Here is a 15,383-nt window from a genome sequence, read left to right on the forward strand (position 1 = left end):
CGTTCGTCATTATCTCGCGAGTTGAATGCTGCAGCAGAATTTTTTTTCCTGAATGCCTGAATGTTGGGTACGTTTTCGCACCGCATAGGACATTGTATCAAAACCTGTGTCATGACCAATTCGCATGAATCAATCGATGTGTAGATTGAACGAATTTCCGCTGACATAAAACAAACACGGAGACAGGAAAACATCCTCTATCTAGAAAAAGTTCAATGCCATTGTGAAGCGGAAAGTGCAACAAAAACTAACGTATGTTTCCATTTTTTTTGCATTTGAATAAATATTAGGAAATATCGGAACTACACTATTGATTTAAAACCTAACCGAATTTGAGCTTAGCCACTAGCCATTGAGGTCGAAACAACTAAAATTTGATAAGTCTGTTTCGTTGCGCGGGTAATAAATCTGGAACCCGAAACAGTTTATACTAATGATGATGATACTAGTGATGATGATGATGATGATGACGATGATGATGATGACGATGATGATGACGCTGATGATAATAATAGTTGTCATCATGACCAATTTCATAACACCGCCTATAAAATTATGAACACCAGAACCTCCTGATGAGCGCTCTAAAAGTGCCTTCCGACCGAGTGACTCACTGTTCAGAAGATTCCTATAACCTCTTTAAGAATCAAGCTATAACTTCAGAGTGAAATTAGTGATCATCGATTCTGCAAATTTCAAAAGCAGTTTTTTTTGTTTGAAATAAAAATTTTGTTCATGAAAATATATTCAATGTGTTCAGATTAGCAAGAAGAATGCAGTGAATACAGTTCTATAAACAGAACCCCGCTTTTGGGCCCAAAAACTGCTTCCGAAATTGGGCTCTCTGACGAAAAGTTAATGACTGCTAGTTTCCCATTAAGTAGTCTAATCACACTCTGCAGAAAGAAGCAATAAAACTGATTATGCTTTTCACTGCTTTACAGCTATCGCCATAGTTTAATGAAGCATTTCGCTACGGAGCTGTATGCCTTATACAGCTTGCTCAGGGGAAGAACTAAGTCAGTCCGCCAGCTTTGTTAACATGAAAATTCATCCGTGAGCAGAAAACTTGAAGTTTTACTGTCAAACTATCCTGATCGATTTGGTTTATAGCGACCATAATAAAATGTCCCATAGAATAATTAATAAATTTTCAGCAGTCTACATTGGTTTGCAGTATATGCGCATTAAATTTTATCGTGCATGTTAATATGGTTCCTGTGACTGGAAGCAATATTGACAATAACTTTCTTTTTGCAAACCGCTTTGCTTTCCCGTTTCAATAGCTCCATAAAACTACCAGATTAATTGCGGTTTGTCAAGCAAACGTAATAAGACAAATATTGATTGCGGGCTCATTCCCGGTGTAGTGGTTAGCATTCACGCGTCTCACGCCGAGGACCCGGGTTCAGTTCCCAACCCCGCAGAAGTCACGAATGACCTAAGCTGTTAAAGTGATCAACATAGTGATAATGATAGTAAAAAAATTGATTGCAACTTTGCCAGACTTTGCTGAGAAAAAATCCGCAGTTTTGTCATCGAAGTACTTTTTGAAATATATCATTTGATGTTCATTTGAGATTTGACTTTAATTAATCATGGACGCCTACTCTCGACTTTCGTTGTTGATCTTTTATCATTCACCTTTCTTCTATGTTTTTCCTTCTTTCATCTTTTATTTTTCTTCGTGTAATTTTTCGGTTTGGTGGTGGTTCATTCATTTTAATATCTGCGTTTCTGGCATTGTCTTTACATTGCCTTTTTCTCTATATCCAGTGATTTGTTGTTATTTTTTATTGTCTTTTGTTGCATTTTTGGTTGCTCTTGAATACATTTTTTGTCCTCATTCGTAGTATGTTTTGACATTTTTCGTAGCTGTTTCACTATCTGTTAGGAAGTAGTGAAAAAGCGTATGGTGCGGACAATGATAAAATTAGATGAACTTCATCATTCTAACAAATAAGTTTTACGTTCGACTGCGTATCAGTCGGAGACAAGTAAACAAACTAAACAATGTTTTACTGTCGGTTAATCGTCTTCTTTTCATCTATTTTCAATCTTTTCGTCAATTTTTATATTTTTTGTCATTTCTTTGGCATTATGTTCATCGTATTTTTGTTTCCTTTCGTCTTTTGTTTTCATTCGCTTTTCGCTTACTTGTCATCCCTTTTACGTTATCTTTTCGCTGCCTCTTCGCTATCTTTTTGTCCACTATTTGCTGTCTTTTCGTCGTTCTTCTGTTGTCGTTTTGTTATCTTTTTGTTGTTTTTCTAACACTTCCAACACCGTCTTTTTGATGTCTCTCTGTCGTATTTTTGTCATCCTTTCATGGTGATTTTGCCATTTTTACATCACATTTTTTGACTCTGTTTTTGCTTTTGTCAAAGGCTTTTTATCGTTGTTATCGTCTTTTTTGTGTTTTGGCACGTTTATTTTGGCATCGTCATGTCGTAGAATTTTTTTTCATTTTCTGTCATCATTCCATCGTTTTTCGTTGTCTTTACATTACCTTTTTGGTACCTGTTCTTGTGGTCAAGAGAGCAAAAACTGCCAAAAACAACGATCATTCAGGCTGTCGCAGTGGCCTTTTACCCCATGTTATTCTGCCATATAAAAAATACAACCAAAATGTAGTTTTCGTCGTTTTTGGTCGTCTTTCTTTCCTATGTTCGTCGTCTTTTTATGCATATTTTGTCGTCTTTTTGACGTTTTTGACTTTTTGAACGTCTTTCTATCGTGTTTATTGTTTTTTCTCTGCGTCGTTTCGTTGTCTTTCGCTGGTTTTTGTCGTTGTTTTTGTTACTATTTTGGCATCTTGCCGTCGTCGTTTTTTATTGTCATCTTTTCGCTGTATTTTGTCATCGTTATTGCCGTTATTTGTTGACTTTTAATTTATTTTGCAATTTTCTCGTCGTCCTGTTTGTTGGCAAGAGAACAAAATTCTATCTATTTCTTTTTGTCATTCTTTCGTCGTCTATCTGTCGTATATTCCTAACTTTTCGCGGTCTTTTCTGCGTATTTTGTTGCCTTTTTGAAGCCCTGGTTGTACCTGTTTTTTACTGTTTTTCTATCGTGTCTGCATCGCCTTTTCTAGATCTATTTTTAGTCATTTCGTTGTTTTGAATTGTCTTTTTTGGTATTTTTTATTGCTATTCTGGCATTTTTTCGGCGTCTTTTCATCATATTTTCTCCATTTTTTGTCTTTTTTCATTATGTTTTCGTCGTCTCTTCGTCATCTTATTGCTATCTTTTCAATACATTTTCACAGTCTATGCTAAATTTCGGTCAACTTTTTATGGTTTCATGGTTTGCTATCATTTTAACGTATTTTCGTCATCTGTTCGTGGTTTTTTGAAGTCTTCTTTTAACATTTTTAAAGCTTTTCATTCGCATTTTACCGTTTTCATCATCCTTTTTATTTTGACACCGTTTTGAAACTTTTAAACGTCTTTTTATTGCGTATTTTTGTACTCTTTGCCGTATTTGGTCCTTTTTTGTCAATGTTTTGGCTTCTTTCTTCATCTAATTGTTGTTTTCGCCGTTTTTGTCATCTCTCTGTTGTGTTAGTGCCGTTTTTGTCGCCTTTTTGTTGTTGTTTTGGCATCATCTCGTCGTCTTTTTCTTCGTTTTTTTGTCATCTTATCATCGTCTTTTGTCATCGTTTCGCCGTTGTTTTTATTTCTTCGTCACTTTTTTGTCAATTTTTCGACTTTACATACATGTTGTCAAGACAACAAAAATGATACGTTTTACCATCATTTCAGCGTTCTTTCATCGTCGTTTTTAGTATGATTCGTCGCTTTTTTAATGCTTTTTGAACACCTTTTGTCGTGTTCTTGTTCAAAACTGTTTTGACGTCTTTGTATCGCATTTTAATTTTGTTTCTGTCGTATTTTGTTGTCCTTTCGTCTACTTTTCATCGTATTTTCGCCATGTTCTCGTCACTTTTTCATTTTTTCATCGCACGGCTACTCTTCCTTGTCTTTTCTTCTCATTTTAGACTTTTTTCGTCATCTTTTTGTTGTGTTTTCTGAAGCCTTAAATGTTAATTAGTTTTCGAAAAAGAATAAAGCCAATTAAAACAAATAGAAAGGAAATACCAGTTACTTGGCAATAAAGAACAACTATGTCCGCTTCACAGTAGGAAAGGATTTCAAAGTTCTAACTAGCGCACTACAGAAATTATATTGGGAACTATCAAAATGTACGAAGGAACAACAGAGAAAATATAAGTGTGAGTATACTACGGTCGAAGTGGGACAACCTGAAAATGAATAATATCACGCTATCAACGCATAAAATGGTGTAAAGTTCTATCTGCCATTAAAGTGAAAAATGCCGATTGTTATTGACAGCATTAACATTAAATTTTGTTTTCTAATTCACTACTCATTAGAGTAATAAACTCTCTTTACTATTCTATTCATTTGTTAAAAAAATAAAAATAAAAAATGTTTCTCTCAGAAAAACTTTGTAAGAAAGTTTCAATGTTATTGATTGGAATGTAGCGTACCCGTGAGTTTCGTAACTGAAAAAAATATTTCAACGATTTTCGTGAAGTTTATGAAAATCCGTAGATACGCGCACTTATTGATCCGTAGGTCCGCAGAAAATTCTCAAATCTGTAGAATTACGGATATATCCGGGTTGATGCATTCTACGCCGCATGTATGGTAAGTTTATAGGCAACGTGGTGCAGTTAACAACTTTCATCGTGGTAATATAAGCAACCACAATTACAACTTTTTTATCATTTTTGATACAGACTTAGGTTAATTTTTACTTCTTACTAGGGAGTAACTGTGTTTATTGTGAAGAACGAACATTGGAAGAACTGGGAAAAGTGATATGCAAACTGTAATAAATAACTGTTTACTGTCCAGAATATCGCACTCGACGCGAGATTGAGCATTTTGGGTTCAAGTCCCACCTGGACAGTCAATTATTTTTCACAGTTTGCATATCATTTTTCCCAGTTCTTCCAATGTTCGTTCTTCACAAAAAACACATTTACTCCATAGTAAAAAATACAAGTGATTTATTAACAGTTTTATTATGGTTTTATAACTAGCTACACGTGTGTTTTGACTCGTACCCTCTTGTTATTGCGTAATACCATAATAAAACCAGAGGTAATGGTTAATACCACAATAAAACCTTTATAAAATTCAAGTAAAACCAAATGACTTTAGACTTGTTATTTGGCACTTGTTCGTGCCTAATCTCGACGGTTTTACCAGTTTGTATATAATATTTTAAGCATTTGAGTCCGATTTTAATTACAAACACAATTACAAATTTATAATATATAAAAATATTTACTAAATTACGATGAAAAGTTAATTTTTATTTGGCCATAAAATATTCAACAGCAGTCAAATATTTCCAAACTATCAATAGATTAATTAAATGTTTCCTAGAAATGCCTAGCTTAGTTTGACGGTTCCGTTTCATTGCACGCTGCCAAACACGGCTGCATCAATTTAAAGGCAAACTGTTAAAAACCTGAATTTTAATATCCGCCCTGCACAAACAAAGTAATATGGCTTTCTCGAACATTTTTGTTTCGTTTCTTTTTACTGCAGCAAGAAAGGTACGCGGCGTAGTTAGCTTTCTGGAGAAATTTGCAAACATTTTCTTCCTGCAGCGGGTAGGATGCCACAAATCTAGGCAAGCTATCGGCCGCGACGACGGTGCTGCTTTTCATTTAATTTTATGCATTTTTTTTCGTAACAAGAAAAAGATTGCTTTCAAAGCTCAATGGAAGATGAGAATATACCTGCTGCTGCACAAAAACAAAAATAGTTCCCGCAACTTAAAGTATACTTGAAATACACATAGGGTATGTTGCTGCTTCGTCGTAATTCCCTATTCTAGCCGCTAAATTTCCTACGTTTTTTCGTGCGATGAAGAAGAAAACGTCGACTAATCGTTTCAGTTTCCGTCATTCATAAAATGAAAATAACTCACGCAACACATTATCGTTATAAAGTCAGTTGTCAGTAATTCGAATAAAATGCTTTAACAATCGCTTTTTAGTGAATTCAAAGGGCACGGATCGGAAGGTAAGTGTGTTTGTTTGAGTCAAATCAGCAGCAAAACTTTTGAAGTATTCATTAAATCCACCTAAGAAATGATGAAAATTAAAGTGGCTTTCCTTACTACGACGGGAATTAGAAATAAACCCTATTTTCTCGCTCGACTTCTTATGAAATGTTGTGGTTTCATTTGCACCTCACTGATTTGCTAGAGAAACATTTTCTATGGCTCTAAATTCCAAGTAAATGATATCATCTTTTTTTTTGTCGTGCAGTGGCATGTATTTTTCTACATTGATGCACTTCATTCCATGGCATTCCCAAGATACAGGTACACATTGCAAAGAGCTCAATATTCGAAATGTTCAAATTTTTAAACATGTTAGTCTCTCACACTGCTTAAAGCATTCATTCCTACGGTGGCGCTTTTCAACCGATATTCTCATGACCAAATAAATTTTCGATGATCAAATGAACGAAACGATTGAAACGAGTAGGTGCGTGTGTACGGGAGGGAGAGAGAGTACCTGCAAAAACTTAACCGCTTTTTACTGGTGGATGATATTTTCCAGTTGAAACCACATAAAATATTAATAGTGCCTAGCATTAGTGGGGCACGAACTGGTCGATGGAATGAAAATCGGAGCTACACTGCTGTGAGCTGAGAGCTGTGGTGGTTGAGAACCAGTTTATACCGCGTATGCTGGTGCTATGATCCAGTTCTAGCCGAATTGAAAGGTAGGTACAGAACAGCCAGCGTAGTCAATGTCATCGATAATTAGTTATTCTGTAAGTACCGTTTGACGTTCGTTAAACAGGCAGGAATGGCATCTGTTTGCAGCAAGTGTCTTTCCTTTTTCCAAACTTTTTATTTTTGAATACCTAATTAATGAACGATTTGTTAAAAACCATATATTTCGCCAAATGAATTAATTCAGATAACAGTTTGTAGACATTTGGAAGTTTTGACTGAAAAATGAAAGCAGCAGGATTTAAAAAAAATTGTAACTAAGTCTTATCATATAAAATTTTCTGAGGAGGAGGAGGAAGGAAGAGAAAACAAATTTGTCATCACGTTTGGTATGTCACAGGCACAGGGAAGCATACTTGGTTCACTCATTTTCATCTTGTATGTGAATGACGTGTGCTCTTGACTGCGGTCTCCGAAGCAAATGTTGGCTGATAGTGCTCCAATGTTAAGTAAGTAAGGCTGATGTGCCTCCAATGTTAAGTAATTATAGGCGTCCTGTTAGGGGCTTGGTTTTGTTTACAGAAAATTCTCTTGTATAGTAGGGGAACATTCATAAATTTCATAACGTAGTGGCTGTCTGCGGGATAATATATCGATATATTCCCCCTTTCCCCCTAGTGCGTTACGTAACTTGTGAATGGTGCTTAGATAATTTTCATGCGTGCGTTTAGGTGGTTTGTTTATTATCTGTTAGTTGAATCATGCGAACGCGATTTACGTAGATTTGAATGAAACGAATAAAAAACATATTGGGCCTAATTCTCACAGTCACCTCACTTCTTTTATGCGCCCTATACTGACAGTCACTCTCATCTCACCTAACAGCTCCCCATTTGATTTGTACAGACTCGCAAGTGACTGGTGTCACATAGGTGACTCTCAGAATCGCAAACTGTCACTCTCACCTAAAAAATTTTGGTGAGGTGACTGTGAGAATAGGGCCCATTACCCGGTAGGGTTCTCCTTCAAACTATGGAGAACGGTTGTTTTTGTACCTACTTTTGCGGTCTGCCGTTAACAATACTCGCTTTGATAATTTTAATTCATCGTCTAAGTCCATGTAAACAAATCACCGATAAACGTCGAAGAAATGAGATTAGCTTCACCCGTGCACAGAGGGATGTGATGGGCGCCAGGTTTATGTCGTCAGCATCTCAGCACATGCACAGAAATAGCGCCCTTTGTAACAAATTTTGGAACAGATTTGGACTAGATTCTGGACCAGATTTTGGACCAAAATCTGATTTTTTTATCAGATTTTGGGCCAGATATTGAACCAAATTCTAGACCAAAACCAGATTTTGGGTTAGACCACATTATGGTCGGCATTTTTTTTTATCAGATTTCGGACCAGATTTTGGATCGAATTTTGGAACAGATTCTATAACTGGACCAAGTTATAAACCAAATTTTGGACCACAGTTTTGATCAAATGTTGAACCAGTTTTTGAACTTGAACCAGATTGTGAATATTGCCTGATGTTGGACAACATCTTAAAGGATCTGAACCAAATCTAGGTGCTGTATCAGATTCTAAATCAGATTTTAGAGCACAGTTCTATCACATTTGACCACGTTCTGGATAATATTTTGGATAATATTTTGGACCGCGTTTTTGATCAAATGTTGGACAAAATTCTGGACCTGGACCAGATTGTGGACCTTGCCCTGATTTTTATTAGATTTTGGACCAGATTTGGAATAAAATTTGGGTCTAAATTCTAGAGCTGGACCAGTATATAAACCAGATTTTGGGCCACAATTTTGATCTGATTTTAAACCACTAACCAGATTTTTAATCAGGATTTAACCTTTCTAATGCATTAGAAAAAAAAGTTACACATAATGCTGGGGTCTAAAACGACCCAAGTTTTGAAATTGCTCTTATTCATCTACTATATTTCCAATTCGAATTTCGTTTTCTTTACCTCGTTTGAAAGGTATGAATGAAAACTGGGTATGTCAGGTACTATTTGTTGACTAATGGCCACTTCAGCGGCGGTTCCGAAACATCCGGTCCCCGGTTTTTGGGGACAATTTTGAATTCTTGGATGATTTATTCTGCGGCACATCAAATTACATCACCTTGATAACGTATGACTATTGGAAGTATAATAAAGACATTTTGAAGGCAAATGGCCACCTCAGCATCGGTCCCGGAGCATCCGGTACCCGGTTTTTGGGGACATTTTGGTATTTTGGAATAACTCATCTCGCAACACATCAAATCACATCGGCTTGATAAAATTAGATTGATAGAAGTAAAGTAGGATCATTTAGAAGCCAAATGGCCACTTAACCATCGGTTCCAGAACATTCGATATCTGGTTCCGGGAACATTTTTGGATTTTGAAACAATTCATCATGCGGCACATCAAAAGTGGATGTTTCGGAATCGACGCTGGAGTGGCCATTAGTCAACAAATTGTCCCTGACATACCTTGGGTGCCAGTTTTGGTTCATACCTGTCAAACGAGGTAAAGAAAACGAAATTCGGATTGACAATCGATGAATGAGAGCAATTTCAAAACTTGGTTGTTTTTGACCCCAATACATTATATGTAACTTTTTTTTGCTGTGGCTCTTCTAGATGTCGCTGAAAGCTGAAACTCCCCCACAATGCTAGTTTGCCAAAGTTAGGAAATGTCAGAAAATTTCAAGTCTCTAGCTCGTTTCGTAATTGAGTATCGAGCTTATTAGGAAGGTTAAACAGATTTTTTATTAAATTTTGTTTCAGATTTTGTAACAAATTTAGGAACAGATTAGAACTAAATTCTGGGCCAACTTTTGGACCACATTTTTGATGAGATTTCGGCCACAGTTTGGATCAGATTCTGGACCTGAACCAGATGTTGAACCTCTATAAGATTCTGGACCAGATTTTGGGCCAGACAATATTTATGACTAAATTTTCGATCAGATTTCGGATCAGATGTGGGACCAAATTTTGGACCACAATCTGGACCAATACCAGATTTTGGGCCTGAACTAGTTTTGTGGAGCACATTTTTTATCAGATTTTGGTCCATATTCTAGACCTGGTTCCAGAGCCGTTGAAGACTAGAGATGGTCGCGTATGAAAATTTGAATACCCGAACCCGACCCGTACCCGATTAAGAAAAAAATTGAAAACCCGTACCCGACCCGAACCCGCAAGTTTATTATTTTTGATACCCGAACCCGACGGGTACGGGATGGGCCCGGGTATCCGACCATCTTTAGTGTTAAAAAGGTCAATGGAGATACCCGACCTGACCCGTACCCGGGTTCAAAAACAAAAATTAAGAACCCGTACCTGACCCGAACCCGCAAATTATTTTTTTTCAATACCCGAACCCGACCCGAACCCGGCGGGTACGGGTACGGGTGCGGGTTTCGGGCAAATTTTCCGCTACCCGGCCATCTCTAGTGAAGACCCGATTGTGAATGCCCTCTCATTTCTTAAATCAGTGCTCCTTCGAAATTTATTAACTTTAACCACTAGACTTCATACATTATTCGTTCAACTCCATGCTTCGCTACACTCGAGAGTGCCCTACTGAGGTTCAGACCGGTTTTGGAATCCTCTAGAGCTAGCGCCCTTGGCGGGGGTCAGCCTGGCCAACTGCATGCTACGGCGCTGCAACGCACATTTGAAAACAGTTACCTTTAATCAATGTGATATATACAGGTGTGGAAATGTTGGTTAAGTGGTGTTAGCGCAATAAAGAAATTTCATCATGGCGTGGGTGGAATCGTAAATCGACCAATCACGATGAAGCGTGACGTCAAACTCCAAAAACAAACCCCATTGTCCGACGCGGTTTGTTTTTGTAGTTTGACGTCGTTTTCTGATTTTTCGCCTCTAACAGCATCAAATGTCTTCATCTGCCACACCTTTTTAAACCTCATTGACCTTTAATTACTTTACTGAATCTGAATGCCATTAATTTTCAGTAATCATGCTTTTACGATCACTAAAAACTGATAATGATTACCAATGACTACTTATGATTATCATTGATTATAATATTGATTACCATTGTTTACGTGATTAAGACCAAGGAGTGTTACATTAGGTGATCTAGTTTTCACTGTTTATAGAACAGCGGTGCGTGAAGCGATTGGTTAGCAACCATCGACGTTGTTTAGCACGTTCAGCAGTTTCCCCTTTGAAAACTTTTCGGTCCGAAAAAATTTCTTTCACGAACGTTAGGATTACAAATTCTCTGCAAAGTAGAACGTTAAAGAAATCGTAATCCCGCTATTTCAAGTGAATATGAGAGTGAATGATGAAAAAACGGAATGTCTTACTTTATTTGTTAACAAAGTCGGTGATCGTCAAGGGTAACACCCAGCAGGAGTGATGAACAAATATGAACATCTGAAAACCTCTCTAGACAAACCTTAATTTAGACGTAGTTGATTACAAAAGTAATCTCTGATTACTATGCGCCTATACACCTTACTGGAATCCCCTTGCGTACACGCGAGTTGGTGTTGCTGTTAGTGGGTTTCCCATTGTGCCGTTGTAGATTTTTTCAAACTAGAGGAAAACAAACCTCTAACACAATCACAAATTATTAATCTCTATGAGCGGATCGCACGCTTGTTTTCGCTGCTAGAAGCTCTCATATAACAGATTATAAGGTTTGTTGCATACCCATTGGTTTACTCACTAGTAGGGATTATCCCTTAGTTGAGTCCGAACGAACGGCAGTGAGTAAGGACAGCATATGCCCAACATGCAGGTTGAAGTTGTCAATATTTTCGGCTGAATATGATATTCGGCCATTAGATTTACTTACTTACTTTACTTTTTCGGCGACAATCCGCTTATCGAATCAATGCCGAATTCAGGAGCCGTCTCCACATTACTCGGTCTTGGGCTGCCACTGTCCAGTCGCCCCTAACACCTGCTGTTCTAGCAGCGCTTGTCAACAGCGCTCATCCAACGGGTAAGGGGTCTGCCTCGAAGTCGTCGGCCTCTGTCGGGTTCTCTGCTAAATATTGTTTTCGCTGGTCTCTCATCCGGCATCCTTGCTACGTGGCCAGCCCACTGTAGCCTGCCGTATTTTAGGCGCTTCACAATATCCGCATCTTTGTAGACTTGGTATATTTCATGATTCATGCGCCTGCGCCACACTCCTTCGTCTAATATGCCGCCAAGAATTGATCGCAGGATCTTACGCTCGAAAACGCCAACGTCCACGCTTCGTGGCCGTAGAGTACCACCGGGAGAATTAGCGTCTTATAGAGCGCGAGTTTTGTACGGAGTTGTAGGCTACGGGACCTCAGCTGGCTACGTAATCCGTAGAAGGCCCTGTTGGCAGCCGCTATCCGCCTTTTTACTTCACGGCTCACATCGTTGTCACATGTCACTAACGTACCAAGGTAAAAAAATTCGTCGACCACTTCAAAAGTATCTCCATCTATCACCACCGCAGTTCCAACACCCGAAGGGCTACCACGCTCTCTACCAGCCACCATATACTTTGTTTTGGTAGAATTTATGATAAGCCCTATCCTCGCAGCTTCCTCTTTAAGATGCGTGTACGCTTCTTCCACAGCTCTACGGTTAACACCGATGATATCGATGTCGTCCGCGAACTCTAGGAGCATATGAGATTTCGTGATGATGGTACCGCTTCTCTGCACGCCGGTCCTTCGAATAGCACCTTCCAATGCAATGTTGAACGGCAAGTTCGATAGTCCGTCACCTTGCTTCAAACCATCTAACGTCACAAACGAGTCCGAAGTCTCACCCGCTATCCTGATGCTTGATTTTGAACCATCAAGGGTAGCACGTATCAGCCTAATCAGTTTTGATGGAAAACCATGTTCAAGCATAATCTTCCACAGCACGTTTCGTTTAACTGAATCGTACGCCGCCTTGAAGTCTATAAACAGATGATGCGTCTGCAAGTTGAATTCCCGGAATTTATCGAGGATCTGTTGTAAGGTGAACATTTGGTCCGTCGTGGAGCGTCCCTCTCGAAAACCGCACTGGTATTCGCCAACAAAGGTTTCCTGTAACGGCATCAGTCAGAGAAACAGGATGCGGGAGAGAATTTTGTATGCAGAATTGAGGAAAGTAATTCCTCGATAATTGCTGCATTCGAGTCGATGGCCCGTTTTGTAAATTGGGCATATGAGACCTTCCAACCAGTCCGTAGGTAATTCCTCCTCAGTCCATACCTTTAGTATAACCTGATGGATTGCACAATACAGCCGTTCGCTCCCGACTTTCAAAAGTTCGGCGGGGATGCCGTCCTTTCCAGCTGCTTTGCCGTTTTTCAGCTCTCTCACTGCTTTCCTAACCTCTTCCAAAGTTGGTGGATCCACAGCTTGTCCAATATCCTCAATCGTTATCCTGTTTCTGTTGACCGTTCCATCTTGTTCACCATTCAACAATGCATCGAGATTTACTATACCATTTGTTATTTTGGCCACTCGTGATTCGGCGATTAGTGTTTCGGCTAGGTGTAGGTAATCCCAAGGTTAGTCAAGTGAGGTTTTCTGATGTTCAAATTAGTTTTTCACCCCCGCTGGGTTACCCTTGACGATCACCGAAATTTTCAAAGCGGAAACTGTTGGATGTGTATAAACAACGTCGATGGTTGTTAACCAATCGCTCCGCGCACTTCTGTTCTACAAACTGTGAAAACTAGATCACCTATTTTAACTCATCTTGGGTAATCTGTTATGAGATATTTTAAAACGATTGAAAGCTACAAACAATACAGAGTAGCCAATTATGAATTTGTTTTTCTTGAAATTAGAATTTTGTCACTCGGTTTGGTCTGACCAATTGGAAAGTGTGTAGTTTTTGATAAATAGTCGATGAATGGTTTTCAGAGAAAATGCCAAATAATTTTGTAGAATGCACTAAAAAATCGTGTGTAAAGCTACAAAATCCACTAGTTGTTGTTGTTGAAGAGAGAGAGAGAGAGAGAGAGAGAGAGAGAGAGAGAGAGAGAGAGAGAGAGAGAGAGAGAGAGAGAGAGAGAGAGAGCATCACTTGGTCTGTTGATGACGCGTAATAGGGCGTCAGATCGTCAGCGTAAGATTTTTTTGTTACAATCCAGCATCAACTTTGCATCATTCATATATAACATGAAAAGAAACGGACCAAGATGGCTACCTTGTGCAACTCCGGATTTAACTGGAAACGAAAACGAAACACAATCTTCTATCTTAACGGGCAGATTTCGTTCGATCAGGTATGAACGCAGTCAGTAGTGTAGTCTACCATAAATTCCCAATCTGTTGAATTTAGCCAGTGCAATATCGTGATTCATTTTGTCAAATGCAGCCGACAGCTAAAAGTATATAGTGAATGACACAAGGTTGGTGGTAGTTGATCACTTTGGGACAAAACTATGTTGATGTGGAGAGATATATGGCAAGCATTTCTGCGTCGAAAATTCAAGAAATTTAAAAAATTTAGTTGTCAGTTAGTACGAGTATTAGACTTGTCATAAATTTTGAAATGTGGGCAAAATTCCTAATATTGTTCATCCTAAATATGAAATATTTCGCACAATTGAAATATTGTTGATGCAGCAGAAACACATAACAATTGAGAGATAAATTCACAATCGAATTTTATTTAAATGTGCCTTAGCTTCTGCTGTGTTTGAAAAAAAGGCAGAAAGTTAAAATAAATAAAGAATACCAGTTGTTGACATTCCTGTGATTTCCTATTGCGCCTGATGGATGTCGAAAGTCGAAAAGAACAAAGTTAAAGCAATTAAAAGTTTTAGAAATCCCTTAGTAAGACGAAAGCGGATGTCGATAGAGTTTTCAGCACTAATTAACGCTGTTTTTTTACACATCTTCGCTTTGTAATCGAACTGAAATTGGATTATTCTATAGAATTCTAATAGTGGGTGAGCAATGGTTCAATTCGATGAAGAGAAAAGCGAATCAATTATTCCTTATGTTGAAAGCCACTACATTCATTAGAGTGGTGGGTTACTAAAGAGCCTTCGTTATTTTGGTAGCCTGAATACTTCATGCAATCAATAGGTAAATAACATGTGTGAGATGTGTTCTATGTTTTCCATAGAATAAATCAAATTGATTTGATCTATTATGCTACCATTTTATGAGAGTAAACTTTTCAAACTGCCCCTTTGGGTGTCGGTATTTCGATGTTTGTACTCTTTCCTTTTTAGTTTGGGCTCCTATCGAAAGCTCTAGTTTCCACTTCTCGCGCATAGAAGTGTTTGTTTTTGCATAAATAAATCGACTGCATGGAGGTACGGCCGGTATCAGATTATGCGCCCTGATTGGGGGAAATATTTTTGCATTTCGCATTCGACGTTGATTGGACAAAACGGTAAACCAAACGAGCTGCTTGATTTCCGGCTCGTTGGTTGGTGCATGGCAAGCAGCTTCGAAAGTGGTGATTGAAGATAAACTGCCAAATCACTTGATTTAATTTTTCGAGCGTACGTTGATGGGCATGAAGAATACCATTTTCACGTACTTGTACGGTTCAGGAGGCTATATGTTTATTGGGTTTAAGTTGGAATTTATGTTGATGATGGCGGCCCGGTTGCTATTTCCGGGTCACAGGACTACTGTTTGGTGAGAGATTTATACGACTG

At 38.3% G+C, this 15,383-nt stretch overlaps 1 protein-coding gene across 1 annotated transcript in view; it reads right to left on the reverse strand.

The window, feature by feature from the left end:
• The window catches only part of LOC128736534 (uncharacterized), a 156,081-nt gene that overhangs the window by 1,252 nt on the left and 139,446 nt on the right, over positions 1–15,383 (reverse strand). The window lies entirely within an intron of this gene.

This window comes from Sabethes cyaneus, chromosome 2, assembly GCF_943734655.1.
Source record: "Sabethes cyaneus chromosome 2, idSabCyanKW18_F2, whole genome shotgun sequence".
In the NCBI taxonomy this organism is placed as follows: domain Eukaryota; kingdom Metazoa; phylum Arthropoda; class Insecta; order Diptera; family Culicidae; genus Sabethes; species Sabethes cyaneus.